Raw genomic sequence first — 26,621 nt, forward strand, 5'->3', positions numbered from 1 at the left:
ACAAATGTAATGATATATGATAATAAATTTGTATTTTAAAGATAAGTATTTTTTTCAAATTTGCAGTATGCGCGTGACAACACAGCTGATTAGAACGCGCGCAAAATTCAAATGGTACGCCATTACACCACCATCACCTACCTGAACCGTCATATATAAAAAAAAATTTAACAGACATATTTCACACGGTCATCATAGAGTGTATTGTTTGTAGAACTTTGAGGAAAATATTTAATCAAATTCATTTTGAAATAAGGCTGTCATGTGGCAAATGTGGAAATAGAAGCTCTGTGAACACTTTCTGGATGTCCTGCTTAAATGTAAAACATAGAAATTGATATTGGATATTTACCAGATTACAAATGTAGTCATTTAAATAGTTTTTACATATTTTAATGTAATTTAACTCTACTGAATGCCTAGGATTACCTCAATAAAATGAAGTACCCACACACACACACACACACAAACAAACAATGTACTGTGTTATATCTAGTTCTGCATTTATTTCACCAACATAATACTCATACAAAGTCAAGAAGTTACACATAATTATTTTATTCCTTTTCTATGCTAGCTAAACGGAATCACAAATCCATGAATAAAGACATTGAATCATCCTCTTGTTTTTGACCCATAATCCCAGTCGATCTCTCTAAATCTCACCGCTCAGAAGTTTGAATCCGGCAATCATTTAAACTCCTGTGATGAGGCACTCAGTTCTGCCGTCTCCTATGAAATATACAACACATTAAACACAATATAATCGAGGACTTCAAACACAAACATGAAGCACATAATAATGCAGCTCTGACAGCACAAGCAAGGCTGACTGTTCTTTGCTCTAATCTTTGATCATTTTTTTTTTAAGTCAAGCTCTAAAGTTCATAATCCGTCATTTCATGTTTACCTCTAGTTGTTCGGTCTCTGGTTTGGCCGGCAGAGATTTTTGTGGTGTATGAAAGGCCTGTGGCAGAGAGGGAAAGCAGAAACTTTACAATGCATTAAGATGATACTTCTCAACACATGCATTTAAGTAGCAAGCAGAATGAGGATTTGTCTGTGCAAAACACTGAGCTGGACATCCTAGTCTGTGCAAAAATGCATTTGAAGCAGAGCAGTCAAATTTACAACAGATACTTTTAAGTAATGGTACTTTTACTTGAGTTTGATTATTCAGTACTCTTTCCACCACTGAGTATAAGGTATGATATGCAGTCATATAGAGTATCACAAAAGTTTGAGATACTAATGGTCTGTTTCCACTGAGTGGTCTGATACGGTATGGTTCGATAAGCTTTTATGGCCATTTCCACTGTCAAAAGATACCTTAAAATGAACCGTGTCATACCACTTTTGGGTACCCTTTACAAAGGGTCCCTAGCACAGCAAATGACGATTCTTGACATGCAGCTAAATGCTATTGGTTTACAAAGAAATGTCACTCACACATACACAAGTGGAGAATGAAAACAAAGAAACCGCCATTCTTAAATACACAGCCGAGACATTACTTCGTAAAACTATATACATATAATAATGAGCCATGGTCGACCCAAGCTTAAACAAACCTTGTCATTGTCTTGATGTGCAGCCACAAAGTGTGAGTGGTTTCACTTTCTACAGGGAGCTCGCATGTGCGTCTATATTTGAAATAACAAACTTTTTGAGCTGAAGATAATAATGTACTGGTGAATATTAAAGTGCCTCTGACACCTGATCCTTTCAGAAACAATCAAACATGAGAGTGAAGTGCAAAAAAAACGGAAGTGTAAGAGTATTGTTTAAACTTTTAGTTAGAAGAGTCATCAGAGAAAAATCTGCTTTCGTTCTGGGAGAAACAAGATTGCTTATTTACACAACTGCAGCGCCATGCGAGGAGAATCTTGTAGATTCCTTTAACAAGCGGTGCGAGCGAACACTCATTCATTGCAGCTGGCCGTGTTTTGGAGGCGAGGTGAAATCGCCTGAATTTAGGTACAGTAGAGGCTATTCATTTTTACACAGTGCAAAGAAAAGGCTAAGTAAACACAACTGTGGCACCCTTTTTGTTATCTTGTTCTTTACCTTTACAGATAGTAAAGGTAAAATTTCTTATTTTTACTTTGTGTATTGGAAAATGAAGTAAATGTTGTCTAAAGACAAACTTTTGTTTTTATAAATAAATATTCATTTAAAAATGTTTATAATTAACGTAGGCTATTATTTTACTATCAGAGATGCACAGATTAGCTCACTGAATCTGCTATCAACATCCACAATGACCTATCATCATGCCTAAAACAAAGAATTACAATTATTAAAGTGAAGATTGGGTGCGGGTCGGGTGCAGATACATATAAAAGATAAAAGTATATGTGTGGGTGGGTGGGTGGATGATTAGTATGAAGCAAGGGATTCGGGTGTCATTTCAGGTGCTCCACGCATCTCTACGGGGGCTATATGTTGTGTGTTGTTTTTGAACCCAAATAAAGACAAAATGTATGCTGTGTGTTGTTTTTCTGTAATTGATAACATACCGGAGACTGTAAGAGTCTGTATGTGTTCATATACAGTATGTTGCATTTATTTAATTGTTTTTACATAGTTGCATACATTACAGTAGGATATTTCAAATGGATCATTGTCATTGATCTGCAGTTATAATCAAATCCTGTTCATAAAAAAGTTAGAAATGAACATTTATTTTATAGAATTTTCATATACTAAGTATTTATGCACTCAAAAATATTTTTAAACTGCTTAATTAAAATGAGCTGAAACAACACAATTCTTAAGAATTCATTGGGACAACTTAAATAAATTTGTTTGTTAAAAGTGTTAAGTTAACTCAATTTGTGTTGGGACAACATGAATAAATTGTGTGGAACCCTGCATTTTTACAGTGTGTGTATAAAGCATCTGTCCTGTGAGAAGTGCTTCTTGTATGATATGTGAATAACCCATACAGCTTTACTTTGAGCATGATTTCCTCGCCCAAGAATGATGTTGACTGAAACTTTCTGCCCTTGGTACCCTTCAAGCAGTAGAAATGCAGTCCTGATAAAGGTGACCCGAACCGTACCAGTCAGTGGAAATGAACCATAATAAAGTAAATTCCTGATGATGTGCAAAATGTATTGTTTTACATTAAATGAATACAATGAAAAGATACAAAGGCTAACCCAAACTATAACCCTACAAAGGCATTCCTTCATTTTATTTATTTATTTATTTATTTATTTATTTATTTATTTATATTAATATTACTATCATTATTGTTGTTATCGTTGTTTTTAATGAAATAACACTAATATCATTACTTAATAAATACTTAGTATAAAACATTTTACGATTTAAATATTAATTGTTTATTTATTTATTTAACTGCTTATTATTGTTCTAATTATAGAAAAAACATACATTTATATTGAGATTATTACATTCAATGTAGTAACTCATTTCATCAGAAATAAGTTTAATGTAGTATTTAATGTAGTATTTATTAATTTACTGTTACCAAATAATATAATCCATTTTATACATAGAAAACGATTATTTAATTCTTGTTGAAGGAGTATTTCAACAGATATTAAGCATACAGTCTACTAATACTCAAATGGACCATCAAAATAAAGTGTTACCATGTATCAAGTATTAATGTCATGCATGTTTTGATTTTAATTTATTTTATTACTTGACTAGTTTTAGTAGTTTACTAGTAGCAGTAGTATTAGTAAATGTATCACTATTGTAGTGTTATGGTTATTAATATTATTACTTAAATAGAAATGCATATCATGTATGCATATTTTTTTTAAATGAGGATGTCATAATGCACTTAATAAAGGTAGACAAACTCAAGTAAATCCATGCACACAAACACACACATACACACACATTTTGAGATTATTCGACCACATCACTAGATGGTGCTGAACAGCTGCTGAAATCTGTACTAGAGTGACACACGTTGTACTGTACATGTAGTTTTGTTGTGGCCAGTACTGTATGTAAAATGCACTGCATGAAAGAGCAATAAAGAACTGAAACCTAGAATGTCACTGTCATCTACATTCTCATCAGAAACGAGTTGAGCATCACTTCCGCTATAACTGTGTGACATGAACATTAAAGTGCCATTACCTTTTTGGCTTGCTGCACTTCTTCAGTGGACTTGGATCTGTTTTTCACTGTTTGTTTTTGTGGGGAGATGGTGGACTCCTTTGGGGTATGAGAAAAAGATAGATTAAGACTAAAAAAGCATATACAGTTGAAGCAAAAATTATTTGTGCAGCAATATTTCTTTTTTTCTTTTTAAAACATTTCCCAAATAATGCTTAACAGGGGATTATTTTCACACTATTTTCTTTTTTTTCTCTGCAGAAAGTTTTGTTGAAAATAAGCAGTTTTTAAATTTTTTAAACCAAATTAAAGTTCAATATTATTACCCCACTTAGGCAATATTTTTTCATAAAGAGTAAACCATCATTATACAATGATTTGCCTAATTACCCTAACTTACATAATTAACCTAATTAAGCCTTTAAATGCCACCTCAAGCTGAATACTAGTATCTTTAAAAATATCAAGTAAATATTACATACAGTCAAAGTCAGAATTATTAGCCTCTTTTTTTAAATTCCCAAATGATGTTTAACAGAGCAAGGACATTTTTACAGTATGTCTGATAATATTTTTTCTTCTGGAGAAAGTCTTATCTGGTTTATTTCAGCTACGATAAAAGCTGTTTTTAATTATTTAAACCTCATTTCATGGTCAAAATTATTAGCCCCTTTAAGCTATAAATTTTTTTGATAGTCTACAGAACAAACCACTGTTATACGTTAACTTGCCTAATTACCCTAACCTGCCTAGTTAACCTAATTAACCTAGTTAAGCCTTTAAATGTCACTTTAAGCAGTATAGAAGTGTCTTGAAAAATATCTAGTCAAATATTATTTACTGTCATCATGGCAAAGATTTTAAAAATCAGTTATCAGATATAAGTTAATAAAACTATTATGTTTAGAAATTAGTTAAAAAAAAAAAAATCTGCTCTCAACCAAAATGAAATTAGGGAAAAAATAAACAGGGGGCTAATAATTCTGACTTAACTGTACTGTTATCATGGCAAAGATAAAATAAGTATGTTATTAAAAATTATTATTAAAACTTTTATCTTTAGAAATGTACTTGTTATATATACAGGGGGCTAATATTTCAGAAGGGGAAATAATTCTGACTTCAACAGTACATGCGCTAATTTATTTATCATTTGCTGTTCATTTTTGGATAGACATCCATAAAAACATTATGAAAATCATTAGGTATGTTTTAATCTAAAGATGCAAATTAGACTTACAAACAGACCAATGTATATTATTATAGCAAATATTGATAAATTAGCTATAGCTATTAGCTAATTAGCCATCAATAGTTTTAAAAGTTATATATATATATATATATATATATATATATATATATATATATATATATATATATACAGTTGAAGTCAGAATTATTAGCCCCCATCAGATTTAAATATTTCCCAAATAATGTTTAACAAAGCAAGAAACTTTTCACAGTATGTCTGATAATATTTTTTTCTTCTGGAGAAAGTCGTATTTGTTTTATTTTGGCCAGAATAAAAGCAGATACAAATTTTTAGGAACCATTTTAAGGATAAAATTATTAGCCTCTTTTTTATTTTATTACAATTTTTCCAACAAACCATCATTATACAATAACTTGTCTAATTACCCTAACCTGCCTAGTTAACCTAATTAAGCCAGTTAAGCCTTTAAATGTCACTTTAAGCTGTATAGAAGTGTCTTGAAAAATATCTAGTCAAATATTATGTACTGTCATTATGACAAAAATAATTATTTATAAACGGAATCACAATAAAAATAATAATTATTTGAAGGAGACTATTGATGTTTTATTAATAATAAACTTGCGGGACTGCAGCAAAATTATTTTTATTATAATTTTAGCAATCTGCTTGAGTTTATTTATTTTTATGCTTTTGATGAAGTAGCATTTAACTTAAGAACCCTAGACCTTGTGCAGGATTGTATCTCCATGCTTCACTGGTAATGTCTTTAAATATTAATTATTTAGGCCTAATTAATTATTCATTTATTATTTATGTACAATAATTAAGACAAAAAGTGAGATGGTAAAATATAATCAACAAAAAAATTGCAAATGAAAACTGTAAATGAAAAAGCTTATTTATTGAATGTCTTGGTCCTGTCACTTTAAAATAACAAACACTGTACATCTCTCTATATTTAGGCTAAAACACTGCTTTATTTATTTATTTATTTATTTGTTTGTTTGTTTGTTCGTTGGTTTGTTTGTTTGTAATTTAATTTAAGTTGTCTTTTATTTCTTTAATTTTCCTTTTCAAAATGAATCCTCATTTCACTTAACAAGATAATAATAAGGCTTGTTAACAAGTTTTTAATTAATAGTGAAGGAATGATCATTTACAAGTAGCAGGGTATTTCTAGCTACTGTATATTTCTGTCAGTTCGCATCCCATCCCATCCCAGTTGTGCCCCCTGGCAGCATAGTCGCAAACTGCGGTTATACCTAAAATCCCGTTTTTAATTATTTAGTGTAGCGGCAGTGCCACTAGCGATGGTAATGCTCCTTTTAAAGTGTCACCCACTGTATTTGCAAAACTGTATGTGCCTACTTATTTTTCTGTATATTTATACTTTCATTTTAGTTGTCTTTTATTTCTTTAATTATCCTTTACAAAATGAATCCTCATTTCATGTAACAAGTTTACAATGATAATAAAACTTAACAAGTTTTTAATGAATAATGAAGGAAGTATAATGCTTTATTTCATTATTTCATCTTCTTTTACAAGTAGCAGGGTTTTTACAGCTACAGTATATTTCGGATCGTTCGCATCCCATCTCTTTGTGCCCCCTGTCGAAAACTGTGGTTATTCCTAAAAACACGTTCTTAATCCTTTAGTGTGCCGGCGGTGCCACTCTCTGTGGTAATGGTCCGTTTAAAGTGTAACCCACTGTATGTCCAAAACCAAAATACTGCATAAAACTTTTCCAAATAAAGCACTATTTCCATTCAAAAAGTTAAATGCAACAAAAATCGTCTCTTTCTGATAAACACGTGCCAAAAAGAATAATGCCATTTGCTGAGTTCTTCCTATATAATAAACGACTTGTACTACAAAAGATGAAGACAAAAGATTTCAGTTCTAGGACAGTTCTAGGAGATAATATTACTGAACTTGGCCGCTGGTTTGTGCTTGTTTTTGTTTTTTTATGCACATTTTAAAAATGTATGCACATCTAGTCATTTTCATTATTCAAATTTTAAAATGTGCATAAAAAAAGGAGGGTGAAAACATATCTAATTGCTTCCAGTTTACAACATTCTTCAAAATATCGTCTTTGTGTTCAACAGAAGAAATAAACTGATTTGGAACAAGTGGAGGATAAGTAAATCATTTTAGCCTGAACTATTTCTTTTTTAAGCAGATTAGGACAATTTTTTCTGTATTCTGTGATGCTTTCAGACTCACTTTATTCTCTGTCCTCTCCATGTCTCGACTCGAGGAGCAAATCGTCTGTGTCTCTATATAATGCAGTCAACGCTGTTGGTGATCTGAAACTATAAAAGAGAAGGAGAAAAACAACATTAGCCGTGATAATACTTCACAAAGAGGGTTTTTCACCTCTGAATGTCACTCTTTTGTTTGATAGTATGATAAACGTAATTGGTCCACAGAGATTATAGCTCTACTTTCGAAGCCTGGATCACTTTCACAACTTTTTTATGCTGTCTCTGAGGAATATTTGTCAGTGAACAAACCGACTGTAAATTGCTTCTGGCAGAAGTCCCATGACAAGGTACTGGAGGAGTAGCTGAGAATGAGACATCATTTGAGGGTAAAGTGAAGCAGGAAAAGTGCTATGAAAATGCATGTCAACAAAAGCCTGAATTTAAATATCCCAAAAAACATTAGTGGTGTACAAAAGTGATAGGCATAATGCTAAAATGTTGTCCTAGGGAATAATACTTTTTGCTACGTTTTCCATGGTTTCTAGGACATTTGCTTCCAATTATTTAGGATTCCCACTGTTTCAACAGCAGAGAAACTGCAGGAGTTTATAGCTTGAATGTTAGAAAAGAAAGAATAGATACCCTATATATTAAGAGATAAATGCAAAGTGTATGAGGGAGTTTAGGGTCCTTTTAAATTCTTTCTAAAATGTAATGGAGTTGGAAATGTGTTGATTGAGGAATAAGAAGAGGTCATTAATATCGATGTAAAATACAGGCTTCTTTACTTCAGTGTTCAGTGTAAAGTTAAAATGCCTTCTACATTCATTTACCTGTGGCTTAGTCCCTTAATTCATTAGGGTTCATCACAGTGGAATGAACCGCCAACTTATCCAACATATGTTTTCCACACCGGATGAACTTCCAGCTGCAACCCAGTACTGGGAAACATACATACAAACTCATTCACACATTCACTATGGCCAATTTTAGTTTATTCAATTCAACTATAGCACAGCACCTGGAGGAAATTCACACGAACATGACGAGAACATGCATACTCTACACAGAAATGCCAACTGACCCAGCCTGGACTCAAATCAGCAACCTTCTTGCTGTGAGGTGACAGTGCTATACTCTGAGCCACAGTGCTGCCCCAAAACAACATAACCTGTCATAAATCTGTCATAAATATGATTGTCATAAGGCCATGAATATTTTTCTGAGAACTTTTTTGTCAGTGGAACAAACTGAATACGCAATTGAACAGCGTAAAACAAGTTTTGCCTACTACTTAAATATTGATAAAAACTACAAACTGATAAGAGAAAACTTGAACATTCACAAAGTTTGTGATGAAGATGAGGCTTTTACTTTTTGCAAAGTAGATTTGAAGATACTGTCACCCTTCATCACTCTTTTTATTATTTTTTCATGAGACCTGGATCTTAATATTCAACAATGGTATCTTGAAGAGATACATTTATTTACACTTATTAGACACAACATATTGTCTGCATTAATTCCTTTAAATCATTTTCTAAATTTTCTTTGTTTATTGTACAGATATACTTTTGAAATCAAAATGATTAGCCCTTGTGGGAATCTTTCTTTTTTAAATATTTCCCAAATGATGTTTAACAGAGCAAGGTATTTTTCACAGTATATCCTATAATATTTTTTCTTCTGGAGAAAGTCTAATTTGTTTTATTTTGGCTAGAATAAAAGCAGTTTTCAATTAAAAAAAAACAATTTAAGGTCAATATTATTAGCCTCCTTGAGCAATATATATATATATTTTTTAATGTATACAAAACAAACGTTTGTTATACAACGATTTGCCTACTAATTACCCCAACTTGCCTAGTTAACCTATTTACCTAGTTACATCTTTATTGCTCTTTAAGTTAAATACTAATATTTCAAATAAATATCTCGTAACATTTTATGTACTGTCATGATGGCAAAAATAAAAGAAGTAATTTATTAGAAATACGTTGTTAAAACTATTAAAATTAGAAATTTGTTGATAAAAAAAAATCTTCTTTCCGTTAAACAGAAATTGGGGAAAAATATAAAGGAGGGCTAATAATTCAGGACGGCTAATAAAAAACTTCAACTGTACATACTTTCAGTCAGATCAGAAAACTTTTCAATATCAAAAGTTGTCGGAGCAAAGAACAAGGTCTCATAATGAATTGGAAAACCACAAACGAAGTGAAATCTGTTGGAGAACTCTGTCTCTGAATTATCACAGCATAAAGGAGCCAGGTTTTTAAAGCACCAGGCTTTTGAAGCAGGCTTGGGTATTTCTCTTTCTGCGTTAATCATAGTTGAAAGTGAAATATTGATGTTTGTTAAATGAATTCACAAATGCCTCGCTGCTTGAAATAAATAATCTGTGGGCTCGTTCTGTTTATATGAGAAGATTTACACCTCCATTGTTATTGACTGCTGAGAACCTGGACTGCATAAATGCCTTTAATAATCTCAGGCTTTGGCAGACAGAGCTCAGGCTGACTGCATCTGTTTGCTGTGCTCTTATAGTCCTTTCCTTCACTGAAATGACTCATCAACACCTTTCAAAACTCCTGAATGCAAACATATGCACTCGTATACTGGTCAATCCAGACAGAGATCTAAATCAGAACAGTGAAGCTACAGTAAGATTAACAGAGTGAAAGCAAATAAAATGTGCCTTTGAAGCACAGGTTATTTTAAAAAATGTATTATAAATATTTCATTTTTAAATATAAATATTTTCAATGTTTCATTATATTTCATTTAAAATAATCTGCTTTACAGTGCCTTTTACAGTATAAGGTCAGTAAAAAGTCTCTTTTTTTATAAATTGTAACTTAAAATTATAAATGCATAATAAACTAATAATAATATTTGTTATTATTATTATTATTATTATTGTTGTTGTTGTTGTTGTTGTTGTTTGGCAAAATACAGTCTATTAAAGGTTGTGCTTGTTTCATGAACATTATATAATCCTAATTAACATTTATACAGTAATTATATTCACAACAATTTATAAATAATTAAAATAAAATATTAAAGCATTCAATTTATGAGGCCAGAATTTATATTATTTATTTTCTATAAATATTAGGAATGTATGTTCTGTAAATGACTGTCACAGTGGCCAAGTTGAGTGGCCGCCAGACATACTCTACAGGCACTCTACACATCACATCTGATACTGAACCGGACAACATATTCCATTATGCACTTTAAAGACACCAGTTCCTGTTCACCATTGATTACAATCACACAGCTGAATTTCATGAGGACTAGATACCAGGACTATTTACCCAGCAGTTTCCTGGTTCCTAGCTTTTGGTGTTTATCCATGTTTAGTTTTTTTGATTTTGGTTTTGTGATTTTTTAATAGTGTTTGCTGCCTGCCCTGACCATTGCCTGCCTTTCTGGATTTTGCTTTTGATGACCCTTATGTTACTGTTTGTTCCTGTGGACCCTTCCTGTCTGGCCATCCCTTTACTTAATAAAGCCTGCATTTTTTAACTCGCTATGTACGCATTCATAACAATAATAATTATAAATTATTAAATTATAAATGCATATATTAATATGAATAGTAACACAAACAATAGTTAACCAAATATATAAATTCAGTTTATGTAAATGTATTTCTAATTGATAAATTTAGTTAATAATGGTTATTTACTAATAATAACTATTACTAGGCAAGGCAAGGCAAGTTTATTTATATAGCACATTTCAAACAGTGGCAATTAAAAAAAAAGACAAGTATAAGAAAATGAAAAATAAAGATTAAAAACAGACTAACTAAAACAAACTAAAATGTGTTAAAACAGGTTATAAAAGGTATGAAAAAAGTAAAGAAATTCACCATAGTGTGATCTGTAGCACAGTGCTCATTCAATAAAGGCACAGCTTAACAGTGTTTTCAGTCATGATTTAAATGTTCCTAATGTTGGAGCAGATCTGATCATTTCTAAAAGCTGATTCCAGCAGTGAGGGGCGCAGAAACTGAAAGTCGATTCACCCTACTTTGAATGAACTCTTGTAATTTCTAGTTTATGTAATCTTAAAGATCTGAGTGATCTGTTCGGTTTGTATTCAGTCAGAATATCTGTAATGTATTGAGGTCCTAGGCCATTTAGTGATTTATAGACAAGTAATAATATTTTAAACTCTATGAATGTAACTGGGAGCCAGTATAAAGACCTAAAGACAGGTGTGATGTGCTCTAATTATCTGGTTCTGGTCAGAATCCTTGCAGCAGCGTCCTGGATGAACTGTCTGACTGTCTTTTTTGGAAAGACCAGTGAGAAGACCATTGCAGTAATCCAACATACTGCTGATAAAAGCATGAACAACATGAATTAACTAATTTAACTATTAAAAATGTATTAAATAAACAGTACAACATTTTTATAAGTACATTTTTTTAAATTAGGAATCAAATAACATGGTATTATTAATATTATTATTATTATTATTATTATTATTATTATTATTATTACTAGATTGTGCATTTGCAATATTATATTACAGTCAACTATATTACAGTCATAATATTGTAATAACACATATAACATTAATCAATAGTAAATTGTTATAATATGAATATTCAAACTTTATTTAATTAAAATATTAACTTAATTAAATAATTGTATTAGCAATTTTAGCAGTAGTAGCAGTAGTATAGTAGTAGTGGTGGTGTTGGTATTAGTAATAATATTGTAATTTTTGTTATTGATGTTGTTTTTTTACATGAAAAAAAGCTTTAGAGGAACCAAAGTACAGTGCGTTACCCAGCAGGACACATAAAATGTCATGTCAACTAGAAGAAGGCCACCGGCTGAGGTAGATCTGACCTCAAACATAAGATTAGCGCAAATGTCAGCATCTAGAAGACAGCAGACAGAGACTCATCAAACAATCGGCCTGCTTGATTCTGCATCTGCTGGCAGAAGACAGATTACGAGAACGAGAGATACAGAGATGGACACAGATAAATAGTCAGGCTAAGGCAGCAGAAACAGACAAAGAAAATGGATTCTGCTTTCAGCCCTGCATCTCAGTTGAGTTTTAAAGGGGGCATGAAATAAGATTTAAAAATTAGCTTGATATTTTGATTTATAAGGTCATGGCACAATAAAAAATCATGTACATTTCAGCATTTAAATCTTTCTTGTTGGTCTGAAAAGGCCTGTAATGAAGCTTATCTGTTAAAGCATGTTGTTTAATGTACAACTTTATAATAATTAGTAATGTATCTAAACTCCGCTTTCCAGTAAGATGATTGATCCACTTCTGCTTCTTCCACTTCTTGGTAAGTTAAAAAAAAATTCCAGAAAAGGTTTTATGCTCATTTATAAGCACAGGAATTTCCCGTAAAATGAAAAGTTTGGATTTGATAAATTTTGGAATATTCATGAATAATAACTCTAGCTGCTACAACACTGCTTATGTCATTTCCTGCTCTCTCTGAACACACACACAAGTGTGTAGAGTGTAGTTCATTTGGATCACAACACACTGTTCACATAGCCTGCTGATGTATAAAATGTATTAATCCACAAGGCTATGTGTGTTTCGACTGGTAAATGAATCCTAATATTGTAATGACCTCAGAGAAATCACATCTCGTGTCAGTGAAATCCAATAGTATCTGGATGCAGCCTTTATGATGCAAGCTGAGATTGCATGACTTAGCGGTACAATATCAGACACAATGCACTGTGACGTGTAGGGTTAGGGGTGGGGTTAGGTGAGTGCATTAAAAAGCATTGGATGCAGCTCAGATTGCACTGCACCAGGTCTGCATCCAGAACTCTCTCATGAAATCACATGTATGAAAAAATTTAGGCTTTCCTGTACATTATAATAATGATGAAAGAAGTTGTGGTTGGTTATTCCGAATGTGGTGGGTTTCATTCGGGATCTCAACACCCACGCAATAAATTATAAAATATGGTGATTTGTATGTGTTTATTAATTCTTCCAATTGTTGCATTCAAATCTGAAAACGAAAATTAAAAAAAAGATTAAGTCTTTAGTCTTTTGAGTTAGTTATGACGTTACAAACAGTCAAATAACACAGAAGTACTGGGTTAACAGTTTATAGTTTAGATAAAACTGATGTTTATTGTAAAGATTAAAACCAACCACTCATCAAAAATATGCCACTAAATAATTCTTCATAAATTATACATCTAGCAATGAAACATGACATTTTATGAGTGAATAACTGATTTTTGCTTTCACCATCCAAAATAAATAGTTATCCAAGCATGTGCGCCTGATAGCTCTGCCCCTTCCGCTACATGAGCAAAGCTGCGGTCGCTGGGTGCGTGAAGTGTCCATTATTCCACTTTGTATTTTAACGGTCGAATGAGTGCATCATCCAGGTTATTAAAGTGTACTTATTTTTAGAGTTTTCAGTGTGAACGCACTACTTACACTATTTATACTACAAAATGGCGTAGAATAGTGCATAAGTATGCGATTTGGGATGCACCTCATGTTACTTTGCAAAATATTGCCTGTTTACCTGCCTTTCCATGCATTGTTCAAAGTGACCCTCATGACTGCTATCCTGTGTATGACGCTGCCTGTTCTGATCACTTACCTTCTCAGCCTTTGCCCTTTTGATCTGATTTGGACTGATTGTTCTTGCATTGAACCTTTGCCCGCCCTATCACTACGCCTTTTGGATTTGCCCTTGTGTTTGTTAAATTATCTGGACTGCTCACCTGTTGCCGACTCTTTGCCTGTTTACATGTTGATGTCTCTGTGTAAGCCCTTTAATAAATTTCAGCATATGCATTCTAACAAAGCCTCAGCCTCCTCAATTCAACAATACATCATTTACTTGTTTACTTGTAACAAACTCTTATTATTCAGCTATGTAAAAAAAAAAAAAAAGTTGACTCAACTTCGAATTTTGTGAAGTTTATTTATAAACAAATTTCGAGAGGATCACATGCTCATGATTGTTCACAGCTGTTCCAACTTTAGCTAATGACTGATTATCCTATCAGACGATCCTTAACTCACTATAAATAACCAGACTTTTCTCATCTTAATATCTTCGTCTTGAAGAATGCTCTGCTCATTAACTACAAAAGCTACAAACGCTACAAAAGCTACAAACTTCAATCTACAAGCTTCAAGCTACAAGCTTCAATCTACAGTCTACAAGCTTCAAGCTACAATCTAAAAGCTACAATCTACAAGCTGCAATCGACAAGCATTATTCTACAAGCTTCAATCTACAAGCTTCAATCTACAAGCTTCAATCTACAAGCTTCAATCTACAAGCTTCAATCTACAAGCTTTAATCTACAAGCTTCAATATACAAACTACAGCAACAACAACTGATATTACTACCATTTCAAACAACTACAACTCCAACAATTTCATCAACAGCTGAAACAACAACACCAAAACCTTCCACTTTAAAGTGCCTTCACAACGCATCTGCTGTGTCTTCAACCCTATTCCCCAGCAAGATATAAGCCAAAACTCCAAAGCTATTGCAATGAAACTGAACCCTCACCTTCTCCTAGCAGTACACATGCGATCTATCTTTTAACAGCTTGTTTGCTGGAATGTGTTCAGCAGAGCAGCAGCTCTAGTCATATACAATGTTGATCAACAAAATGGCCGCCGGGCTTTTGTACCTTTTGCATGGCCTGGCTGAAACTCCTAAGCCAATAGCTGTAAGGAGAAGTGTCACCATCCAATGAACTCTAAAAAACTGGAGATGGTCCCGCCCTCTCTCTCAACTCTGTTGCTAAGAGCTTATGAATGAACTTGGCCAGACACGCTTGTGAATCCAGTAAAGTTAAGATTACAACAAAATGTTAATCATGGATTAAAGTAAAGCCAATTACTAACATTCCATTTACAGTTTTACTAAGTGGTGACATCGCTTTTAAAGAGCCCATATTATCGGTTTTTGAAAATGCCCCTCCATGTAGTGTGTAACTAAGCTCTAAGTGAAGTGAAATATCCAGCTAAGGCTTAAATCTGTAAGAGTACAGTGTTTAAAACTGTTGATTCATCTAAAAAAAGAGTCGACTCATAGTGCTTCATACGAGTTGCCTTGATAACAAGATGCGTGCTGCTTTGTTTACGTTCCCGTGGAGGAGTGTAATGTGTGTGTGTGTGTGTGTGTGTGTGTGTGTGTGTGCGCGCGTTGTCGTCCGGAGGAGGGTTATTTGTGTGTGTGTGTGTGTGTGTGTGTGTGTGTGTGTGTGTGTGTGCGTGCGTGCGTGCGTGCGGGCGTGTTTGGGAGGAGGGGGCCGCCAATGGATAAGTTGTGTCAAAAGGGAGGCCCACTGTCTTAGACTTTGAAAAACCCTGTTCTAAACTAACCTCAAATTTCAATCTCTCAATCCACCCCACCATGTCTGATCTAATTTCTTTATTGAGCCCCTTCAGTTGGTTTCGGGGGATATTACCTCAGGGGATATAATGCTCGAAATCCTGAGAACCAACAATCATCCCCTTTTGAACTATATCCCATCGTCGCTGCGGCTATCTTGCGGGGCAACGAATGGGCTGCATCTAGCATCCTTGTACACTGTGACACTGAAGCGGTTGTCCAATGCAACATTAAGGCGCTAAACTTGGACTACAGCCAATGAACAGTTTTGTATAGTTGCTGAACATGTATCAGGTTACAAAAATCAATTGCTGACTCTGTCTCATTTCTCTTTCCAGAAGTTTTGCCGACTGGCTCCAGATGCGGATCCCCATCCAACATCAGTCCCACACTGTCCAGAAATGATATTGCCCAAAGCTACCTGCTTTATCACACTACGCTAAGGAGACCTTTCCACACACACAGCCCGCACCCTCGATGCTATGTACACCCTGGCTTTTTGGCCTCCTAAGATGTTCTGAATTAACCATAACATTTAACTTTAACCCCTCCATCCACCCCACCGTATCTGATCTGACTTTGACAAATAAAGAAACTCTTTCATTTTTTGTCAAGCAAAGCAAAACAAACCAGATGGAGGAGGGGGCACTACATTTACATATTAACCCTTAGCAGCCACACGCTAGCAAGAGCCCTCATCGACCCCTCCTTCCTCCTATCTCTTGCTAGAGCCTGCAACCCCCTACCCCCCCCCCCCCCCCCCAAATGGTTCTGATCCCCGCAAGGGTCGCCCCAAGCTTCGGATCCCGCAGGAGTCTCACTGAACCACCCCCCACCCCCCCAGCAACCCCCACCCCCACACTTTTACTATTACTTCTACTTCCAGCGTTGAGTAATTCCGCTCTTCCGTCCCCCCCTTTTTTTCTAATCCCCTTTTCCGTTCCCAAACTCCTTCCCCCTTCCCCCCGCTTCTCTTTTCTGTGTGAGTCCCTCCTCTCATGCCCCGGCCACCTCTCGCTCGAGACATCACCACCCCCCCCCCTTTTCCCAGACTCCAGCAAGAGTATCGCCCCCACAGCTCTAACTCCCACAGGAGTTACCCCGAGCTTCGACTCCTGCAGAAGTCAATCGCTTCCCCTCCCCAGCTACTAGAAAGAAGAAAAAAAAACTTCTTTCTGACGTTGAGATCCTCCGTCCCTCTTTCTATCTCCCTTCTGGCGTTTATGCGCTCCTTCTTTTATTTCTTACAGCGTTGAGCGCTTCTGCTACCTCCCCCCCCCCAAAATCTTTTTCTCTCACTTCTCCCCCTCTCCGAGTTCCTTCGCTAATTTTCTTCCTTCAGCATAAGTTTACAGCTATCTTTCTTTCTTCTAGTGTTGATTCATCCACTACCCTATTCTTCCTTCCACATAGGCCCTCACTCCCTTAGTTCAGACTCCCATGGAGTCCCCCTAGCTTCAACTCCACAGGACCTAACTTAAGCTAATGACTGATTATCCTATCAGACGATCCTTAACTCACTATAAATAACCAGAATTTTCTCATCTCAATATCTTCGTCTTGAAGAAACCCCCCCACCCAACCCTACTTTCCCTCCTTTCAAATGAGCGTCATGGTGGCCAGCAATTAGCGTTCTTGCCTCACAGCAAGAATGCCCCTGGTTTAATTCCTTTCCAAACCAGACGGCATTTCTGTGCGGAGTTTGCTCGTTCTCCCAGTAGTCGTGTGGGTTTTCCCCGGGTCCTCTGGTTTCCTCCCACAGTTCAAAAACAAGCACTCTCTAAACAATTAATCCAAATACTTTAGCTAAACTCTGAGTACACCTTTCAGCATCCATATCTGACACTTAGCTACAACAAGCAAGAGGGGGAGTCATCGAGATCTACCTGAGCTCAAACTCCCCTCTCGACTTGCAACGGGAGGGAACCCAGGGCTCGAGAATCTTATAAGCTCAGGGCTTTCTCCCGGGACAGCACGCCAAACTAGCTTTATTATCAAACATCAGCTAAGTGTAAATTCTTGAAAAAGCAATCAGATTCAAAAGATATTTGAGTTTACTCAAATTGAGTCAAGTGTGAGTTAATGCAAAAAAGCAGCAAGCTGCCTTACAATTTTAAGTTGAGTCAACTTTTTTTTTCTATGGAACCTTCAATGAAGTTTCAGTTGCATCAGTAGAAACTTGGTCCTTTGTTCGCTTCATTTTCATTCATTAATTTTCTTTTTGGCTTAGTCCCTTTATTAATCTGGAGTCGCCACAGTGAAATAAACCACCAACTTATCCAGCACATGTTTTACACAGCAGATGCCCTTCCAGCCACAAGCCTTCAATGGGAAACATCCACACTCCTTCACGCACACACTATGGACATTTTAGCTCATCCAATTCACCTGTACCGCATGTCTATGGACTTGAGGGCAAAACTGGAGCACCCAGAGAAACCCACATGAACACGGGGAGAACATGCAAACTCCACACAGAAACACCAACTGACCCAGCCGAGGCTTGAGCCATCCCTTCTTGATGTGAGGCAACAGCACTACCTACTGCACCACTGCGTCCCCCTCACTTAATTTAAGTGCAGATTAATTTATAAATATACCACAAATTGCTGCTGGATTTTCAGAAAGTTTGAAAGTAAGATGATGTCGGCTGTCACGAATATGTTGGATCTGATAGTAATAATGCACCACAAAAGTGTGACCATTATATTTTCATCATGTGTTCAGACTTGCATTGTCTTTTATTACATGGTTTTTTATAAGGGATTTAAAATTTTACATCAGCGGTTCTATCAACCTTTAAAAATGTATGCAAAACTTCAAGCCAATCACACCAGGGAATGTTTCTTTTATTGTCTACAATCTGAAACACTCACTCAAGATGTGTTCCAAACAGGTCCAAAAATGTTCCAATCTAATTGATGATTTGTTTTTGATTTAAAAGTCTTAAAAACATTAGATGTGTACTTCCGAGAACACTGCATTATAAATGAAAAAGGCATTTCAGGACATATTTTAAGTAGCATATACTTCATCAGTATTCAACAGTTAATCCAAAACAAGAGCATGGCACAGAAGCAGCCATTCAAAATCTCACCCAGGACTGAAGCCAATTAGGACTCTATGGCTCTCCGACTGCTTCACCAGACAGTATTACCATGGCAACAAGCCAGTACCATGAGCCTGGCAGATGAAGGAATGACTGTGACGGGCGCTGTCCCTCCAGGGTGGTTTTAGATTATAGACACCCCATTTGTCATCTATCAAAACCAGGAAGGTAAACTGATCTGGAGAACATCGAGAACTGTTGCAAGAGTGCTACTGAGTTCATTCAGTGCACCTTTTGATATCACTGATTCATTGCCATTGTTTAAGAGAAAAGCTCATTGTTGTGCTCTGTACATGTCTGTTAAGCAAAACTTAAAGAGATGCAAATTCTGTCATCATTTACTCATCCTCCAGATGTTCCAAATGTGTATGAGTTTCTTTTTTCTGTTGAACAAAGGAAGATGAAGAATTTTGGGGGAAAACAGTTCCTACTATGGATGTCTCCAATAGCTGCTTTTTCCAACATTCTTCAGAATATCTTCCGATGACATTCACCAATGTCAGATACAAATGTGTCAAGACGTTTTGCAGTTTTGTGCATATTGTGCACAAACGTCTCTACCATTTACATGTTTTGAATAGACAAAAAATATTACAAATGGGAATCTTTTTCAAGATTTAAGATAAGTCACTTAAAAAAAGTCGTTACAAAGTCCCCCCTCCCAACACACACACAGACACACACAGTTTGCATATTTATCTTTGCGCTGTTTTTGTTTGACAAATGTGACAAGATACACGTTAATATGCACTGCTGTGTGGATATTCGTTTTGTTAATGTACAAAAAAAAACTGACTGAATGCCCACAATCCGGGATTGAAGCATCTTCTTTTATAATTGTACTGACATTTTTTGGACGTCCATTAACAACATCAGATTGCTTTAATATTCGGTTGATTCTAGGTTGTGTTGGAAATTGACCAAAATTCAACTTCTGATAGATGTCATATTGGCGACGTCCATTTAAGATCAAGGTTGAAACTCAGTTGGTTGATTTTAGGTTGGACATTAGACATTGACATCGGCCTGACATTGGGTTCTGACGTCAACCCAATTTTTATTTCCAAACAAAATCCAACATCCTCACAACTTTGGGGTTTATTGGGTTACAACGTCAATATGACGTCATGTGAAAAGAATCTTGCTGCAGAGTTGCACTTGTACCTTTAAGGTTTCCACTCTCGGGCTTGCACTCTCCGGCTCCCATGCAAGTGATGTCATTTACAATCGACCCCTGCACTCTCCTGTCACGTCACTTGCAGTCAGCACAAATAAACCGAAAGTAAGTTTACAATTAATTTGCGTTTCCAGTGATGGAGTTGCCCCCCACCCACGTTTTGTGTATTCATCATATGATCATATGTTCAATGTAAATGTACCAAAGCAGGCTACTATTAACATAACATACAATTGCCGGCAAAGCTTATTACTCATTTATATTAACTATCAGGTCTAAATATACACACTAAGTTTTCCTCCACAGTTATGAATAAAAAAGCAACAGGCTAAAGCAATTTTGAATTTTAGCTGTTATTTTAAACATTTCAAGGAGTTGTAGTATTACAACTGACAGATATACATTATGGACTTACAGCAATGATTCCAACAAGACTTGGGAAACTATTCTTTATTCAGCAGGTCCCAGGACGATTGCAAGCAAGAATGCAGATGTTGATGCAAGTGACTTGGCAGAAGAGTGCAGGGCTCATGTGCTTGAAAATCCCTAATTTAAAAAATCACTCAGTTAAAGATTAAGGGCCCCTTAGTAAAAGTTGGGTTGCAATGGGGAAAAAAGAAAAAAAATCAACTTAAGGCTGCCGTTAAGTATTTCTCCTTAGTCCTTAGTAACCATTTCCTCTTAAAACATTTAAGGGACCTAATCAGCTCTCTCAAATGAACAAATGACACTCAAAATGCAAACATTCACAACCCAAAAAATGTTTTAGATAAAAGACTCACAGGACTAAACATAAATAATTTAATAAAACCATTTAATAATTAAACTAATAAATACTGTACGTGTTGATAAGTTAGGACGTCTGCGCAGGAGTGCATCCATATGAGATTGCAGTTTCAGTTCATCTTCAAAAGTCTCTACATGATCCCAGCCCAGTTTTATAGGTCCTCCAAACATCAAGATTGACTTTACTGGAAAGAAAGAGGCACAGATGATATGTGCTGCAGAGCTGTTGTAAGGCAAGCATTTGTGGTTTGTTACAATCTGTTAACATAACAACCACCCGTCGTCATATGTTGCCAGACACTACTGTGAAACGCTTAGAAAAAAAAGGCACTTAGATAATGTTAAGGGTGACAGATTAGAAGTTAAATTACTGAAGGACTTTCATGCAAGCGGCCACAGGAAGGGATTGTAAATGACGTCACTTGCAAAGCAAACGCAGTTGCCTGAGCATGCGAGTCAGAGAACGCGAGCCTATAAGTGCAAGTGCAAATCTGCAGCCAGACTCTATTGCGTCAAGTGGGCGAGGGTTCTGTTCAATCAGCTTACAAAACATGATTTTCATCATAGGTACCCTTTAAAATCTATGTGAGCCAAATTTGCGGTAGGCTTTTAGTTTAGTGTGATGGTGCATTTCCATTTGAAATGAAATATTAAATATGGGGAGTTTTTTCATTCACTTAGCAAACATTTGGAGGATTTGGCTGCGCATATCTAGTGCTGATTTGCTTAACATTAACACTGTCAGTTTTAAGATTGTACTAAAGAATACGATTTTATGACAAGTAGTTTCTGACTGAACATTCTGAAAGCCCAAAATATTGTTTTGTTTGGACTGAACATTGAATGTGTTGGTATTCTTATTAAATAAAATTTACACGTTCGCTAGTGATCTATGCCTGTTCGCTGGTGAACTACAAATCAGTGGCGAACTACAAATCCCTACATGCCGCTATACATACACCAGTGTCCACTTTTCAGTAATCACACACACACACACAGCTGAAGCTTGTCATCAAGAGTTGTTTGGACTATATATACACCCTGCACAAGTTAGTTTGGTATTGAGTCTTTTATTTGTGTCAAGTGTTGTGTGCCATAGGATGCCAGAGTTTCTTGTTTTATTTCTGTTTGATCATTTGATATTTTGCACTTGAATGGGGACTTGTGTTTGACCTTATGCCTGTTCAATTGTGATTTTGGTTGTTCCTTTATTTACCACCTGTTTATCAGTATGACAATCCAACCATTAAATGCACTTGGATCCTATCCTTTTGTTTTACACAGCACATGCCCTTCCAGCTGCAATCACTGGGAAACACCATACACTCTCATTCATTCACACACATACACTACGGACAGTTTAGCTCACTCATTTCCCCTATAGCTATGGGGGGAAACCCAGAGGAAACCCACGCAAAGATGGGGTGAACATGCAAAATCCTCAAAGAAATGCCAACTGACCCAGCCGAGACTCGACCAGCGACCTTCTTGCTGTGAGCCACCGTGTCATCCATGTTGTACTCTTTTACTATACTATTACATGGATTAAAATGGACTTCCCTCGACACTCGAAAAAGCTGAAAATTCTATAATCTATAAAAATTAATATAAAGAATGAAATTAATAATATAAACATACATTTGACCCCCCATAATGGTTCATACCACTATGAATGCATAATCGTACCTATCAGTTATTTAGATATGATTACATGATTTACATATGATATTACATGATTGTTTTCTCATAAAATAGCTGTTTGTTTCTACATATAACCTAAAAGTAAAGTCAAATTAGATGCATAGTTTGACCTACAGGAACCTTAGAAGTAGCTAATTGAATACTGTAGGTCAGAATGCACAAAATAAACACTTAAAACTTAAATACATTTTATTAATAATTTAGATGTAATTTAAACAAATACATACATTTGATTCACTGAACGGTGAATCAAAAACTAACATTACCGAAAAAGTTGACCCCCCGATAAGGAAAGGAGCTTGGGAGGTGCCTACATGACTAGGAGCTATAACGGGACTAACAGGGTAAGAAACTGGGTGGTGCTGGTCTGGAGCTGGAAATGACACTGACAGGGACTCTGGGGCTGGAGCAAAAACAGGACTGGGCTCGGAGACTAGAAAAGACACAGGACTGGGCTCTGGGCTAAATATGATAGAGTAAATGGAGATTTATCTCCTATACAGATAATCTTCAGTTAAACGGTTAATGTGACTTTTTTCAATTTCATACAGTTCCTTTTACAGCATCAGTGCTGTAATGTAATTAAAATATAACCAGTTAAATAGATTTCAGCATTCATTTATTTGTTCAAGTGTAAAACAAGGTTTTAAAGACATTTAACCACACATGTTGTCTTGATCGGCAGGCTGGCACAGATACTCCATTAAAAATACTGGAGTAAATAATTTTTTATATTTTAAGCACGTTGCAGATATTATTAATTTAATGCAGTGCTTCTTGTACATTCTGAGACCACCTTTTTATTGTTTATCGATCAGGCATTGATGCATTTTTTTTTAAACAGACCTCAAACTTATCGATTTTGTAACACCATACAGTCTGCCAGACATACTTGACCCAGGTTACTGAAAATTAAAAGTCCTTCATTATACCTCTACATATACCCTATAATACATTCTGAAACATATCTGGACAAACAAGAAAAATACATGGAAAGAAAATGGAGCACAAAAAAGATATTTACTGTTAATGTCCGCTCTTCTGTCACACATGGATACAGGAAAAAACACAAGGAAACAATTAAGAAAATATGTGGATGGAATATTTTAATGCAAGCCTCAACCAAAATCGTAAATGTAAACATACATTTTGTTTAATGTAATTACTGAATATATAAGTAGTTAAGGGACTGATTGGTGATGGCATCCATTTTCTAACTCTTCAGAGTCATAGGTCGTCTGTCAAACTCCCATAGTCAGTTTACCAGACACATTTTGGAGTTCCCTATTCGGGGAACGTGAGTTAAGGATGTAACCAGGACATTTTACAATTAATTAGGAATAAATTGCAAATAACACTGAATCAAATGTGAATATTAAAAAAAAAAGGGGTCACTGGCATACATGCTCAGAGCAACACTTTTGCAAAATCTCAAAAACATGCTTCAGCATTATGGGGTGGTATAACACAGACAACTTTTGTTCCTTTTTGCACTACAGACATTTACAATGAAATATTTTAAGGAACAAATGGTTGTTTTTGTGCAACTCTTCGTGCAGCACTGAATAAATGGCAGAAAAACTTCTTAAATGCAAATGTAATCCAAATTAAAATGTGTTCATATCGCTATATAATGATTTTTTCAGTGTGGTCAGCTTGCTCGGTAGCTTGTCTTGTATGATTTTGTAATTGGGACTTCAGGTTTGAGTCTGGCAAAGGATGGATCCAGAAACCATGTAAAAAAAACATGTAAAATGGTCTTGAAACCATCCATCTGCTATATGTTGGGTTAGAAGAAGTGTGTGGATCAATATATTGCAAGGTGATATTTTATGCTTCCCAGGGACACACACAAGTAGGACCTGTCAATTTTAAAACGTTTTTATTCATTCATTCATTTTCGGCTTAGTCTCTATTTCAGATGATGCCACAGCGGATTGAACCACCTACTAATCCAGCATTTGTTTTACACAGCGAATGCCCTTCCAGCCACAACCCAGTACTGGGAAACACACATACACTCTCACATTCACACACTCATAGATTACTACCAATTTAGCTTAATTTAGCTTAATCAATTCACCTACAGCGCATGTCTTAACTGTGAGGGAAACAAGAGCACCCATTTCACAAAAATGTTTCCCTTTAGTAGTATACAGTAGAGTGTAGGAGTATTGTAGTATAGTACAAAAATGTATACAATAAGCGCCAAAAAAGCTCAAAACCCATCAGATTATGAATGTCCTGCTCTGGACACAATGTTGTTGTTTTTGTTGCCTGTGCCTTTAATGCTAGTTCTTCTCACCCACCGTTACCACTGCGACAGATAAACAGCACAGTGACACACATAAAAGAAGCAGATCTCACGTAACATTTGTGAGAAATTCTACATTAAGAACTTTCCCAATGATTATTTGATGTATTTGTTGTGAAGTTAATTCAAGCCTTTTTGCAATGATGAGCCACACACAATGTCATCACAAAGTTCACGCACACACAGATACACACACGCACATACAGCATGCACGTTTAACTTTGCATCGTTTTTTCACAATAAATGTGACAGAATCTACAATAATATTTACTGCTGTATATATATTTGTTATGTTAATGTACAAAATAAACCTGATTTAATGTCCAAAAACTGCGATTAAAGTGTCTTCTTTTATAATTGTATTGACACGCAGCTGTGGCTGATAAAACTGTAAAATTGGTGTAATTCCTTACAAACATGCACTGTTTTAAAAACATTTTAAAAGTTCAAAACTCATTCTTGATCACATTTTATGATGATTGATGATCAGAGAGCTGAACAGATCTTTTAATCCCAATTGCTTTGCGCACATCCTGTCTTCTTGATATGATTATAGATGTGACTACAGACACATGTTAATTTGCGGCTGTCAATCAAATCGGTGCATGGGGAAACCGCGCTGCTACGGTAGGGGTCAGCCTCAATATGGGCGGGATTTGTATCCTAATTTAACTTCAGGAAATTTAAAAAAAGAGACTTATTGTCTTTATATCACCCCAATATGACTGTGGACACACTGATTTTCATCATAGGTGCACTTCAACTATATATTAGCCAAGCATAGATTGATTGTTTAATATATCCTAAAGAATTAAGCATTGAGCACTACAAATAATATATTTTAACAAGTACAATTACATAATATTGACATAAAATCTTCACAAGATACTATTATTTGGTGCGTGTGTGTGTGTGTGTGTGTGCGTGCGCGTGTGTGTGTGTGTGTGTGTGTGTGTGTGTGTGTGTGTGTGTTTGTGTGTGTGTGTGTGAGAGAGAGAGAGAGAGAGAGAGAGAGAGGAGAAAGTAACAAAGCAAGAGAGAACAATTAATTAACATGCAAACATGTAAAATACATAATGAAAGTAAAAAGGAGAAGGAATAGAGAACAGAATAAATAATTAACTTAACATGAAAGAAAAAATAATGTGTGACTTTTTTAGATGGAACTGTTCTGCTCACAGAAACAAACACACACACACACACACACACACAAAGATGACATCGACACTTCAGAGTAAAATAACAAACAAAACTCCTAGATAAAAAAATACATCTAAAAAACAAATCACTTTTATCCTGAAATTAGCATAACAAAAAATAAATGGATAGAATACAAGAGACATTAAGTATTGAAGTTTGTTAGATTGGTCTTACCTGGTGAAACTTGTTATTTCAGTGTTTCTTCATTGAAGACAGACACACTATTGAGCAACACGTTTCTGTGAAACGACACACAAAATAGACCTTTACAAAGAGTTAAAACAGTAACAATTGTATCCTCACAAAGACAAGCTCAGTCAAGTAAGGCACAATCCTCACCTCCGAGATCCACCTCCCTCCCTTCCCTCTTCTCTCATCTCCCTGCGTTTCCATCTCTCTCTCTCATTCTTCTCT

At 35.4% G+C, this 26,621-nt stretch overlaps 1 long non-coding RNA gene across 1 annotated transcript; it reads right to left on the minus strand.

The window, feature by feature from the left end:
- Positions 1 to 482: 482 nt before the first annotated feature.
- On the minus strand, positions 483 to 26,621 carry zgc:194629. Its single transcript, NR_120380.1, is given in 6 exon segments — positions 483 to 732; positions 911 to 967; positions 4,126 to 4,203; positions 7,550 to 7,638; positions 26,382 to 26,446; positions 26,547 to 26,621. It is a non-coding gene; the product is annotated as a zgc:194629 (long non-coding RNA).

Source organism: Danio rerio, chromosome 21, assembly GCF_049306965.1.
Source record: "Danio rerio strain Tuebingen ecotype United States chromosome 21, GRCz12tu, whole genome shotgun sequence".
NCBI classification, from domain to species: domain Eukaryota; kingdom Metazoa; phylum Chordata; class Actinopteri; order Cypriniformes; family Danionidae; genus Danio; species Danio rerio.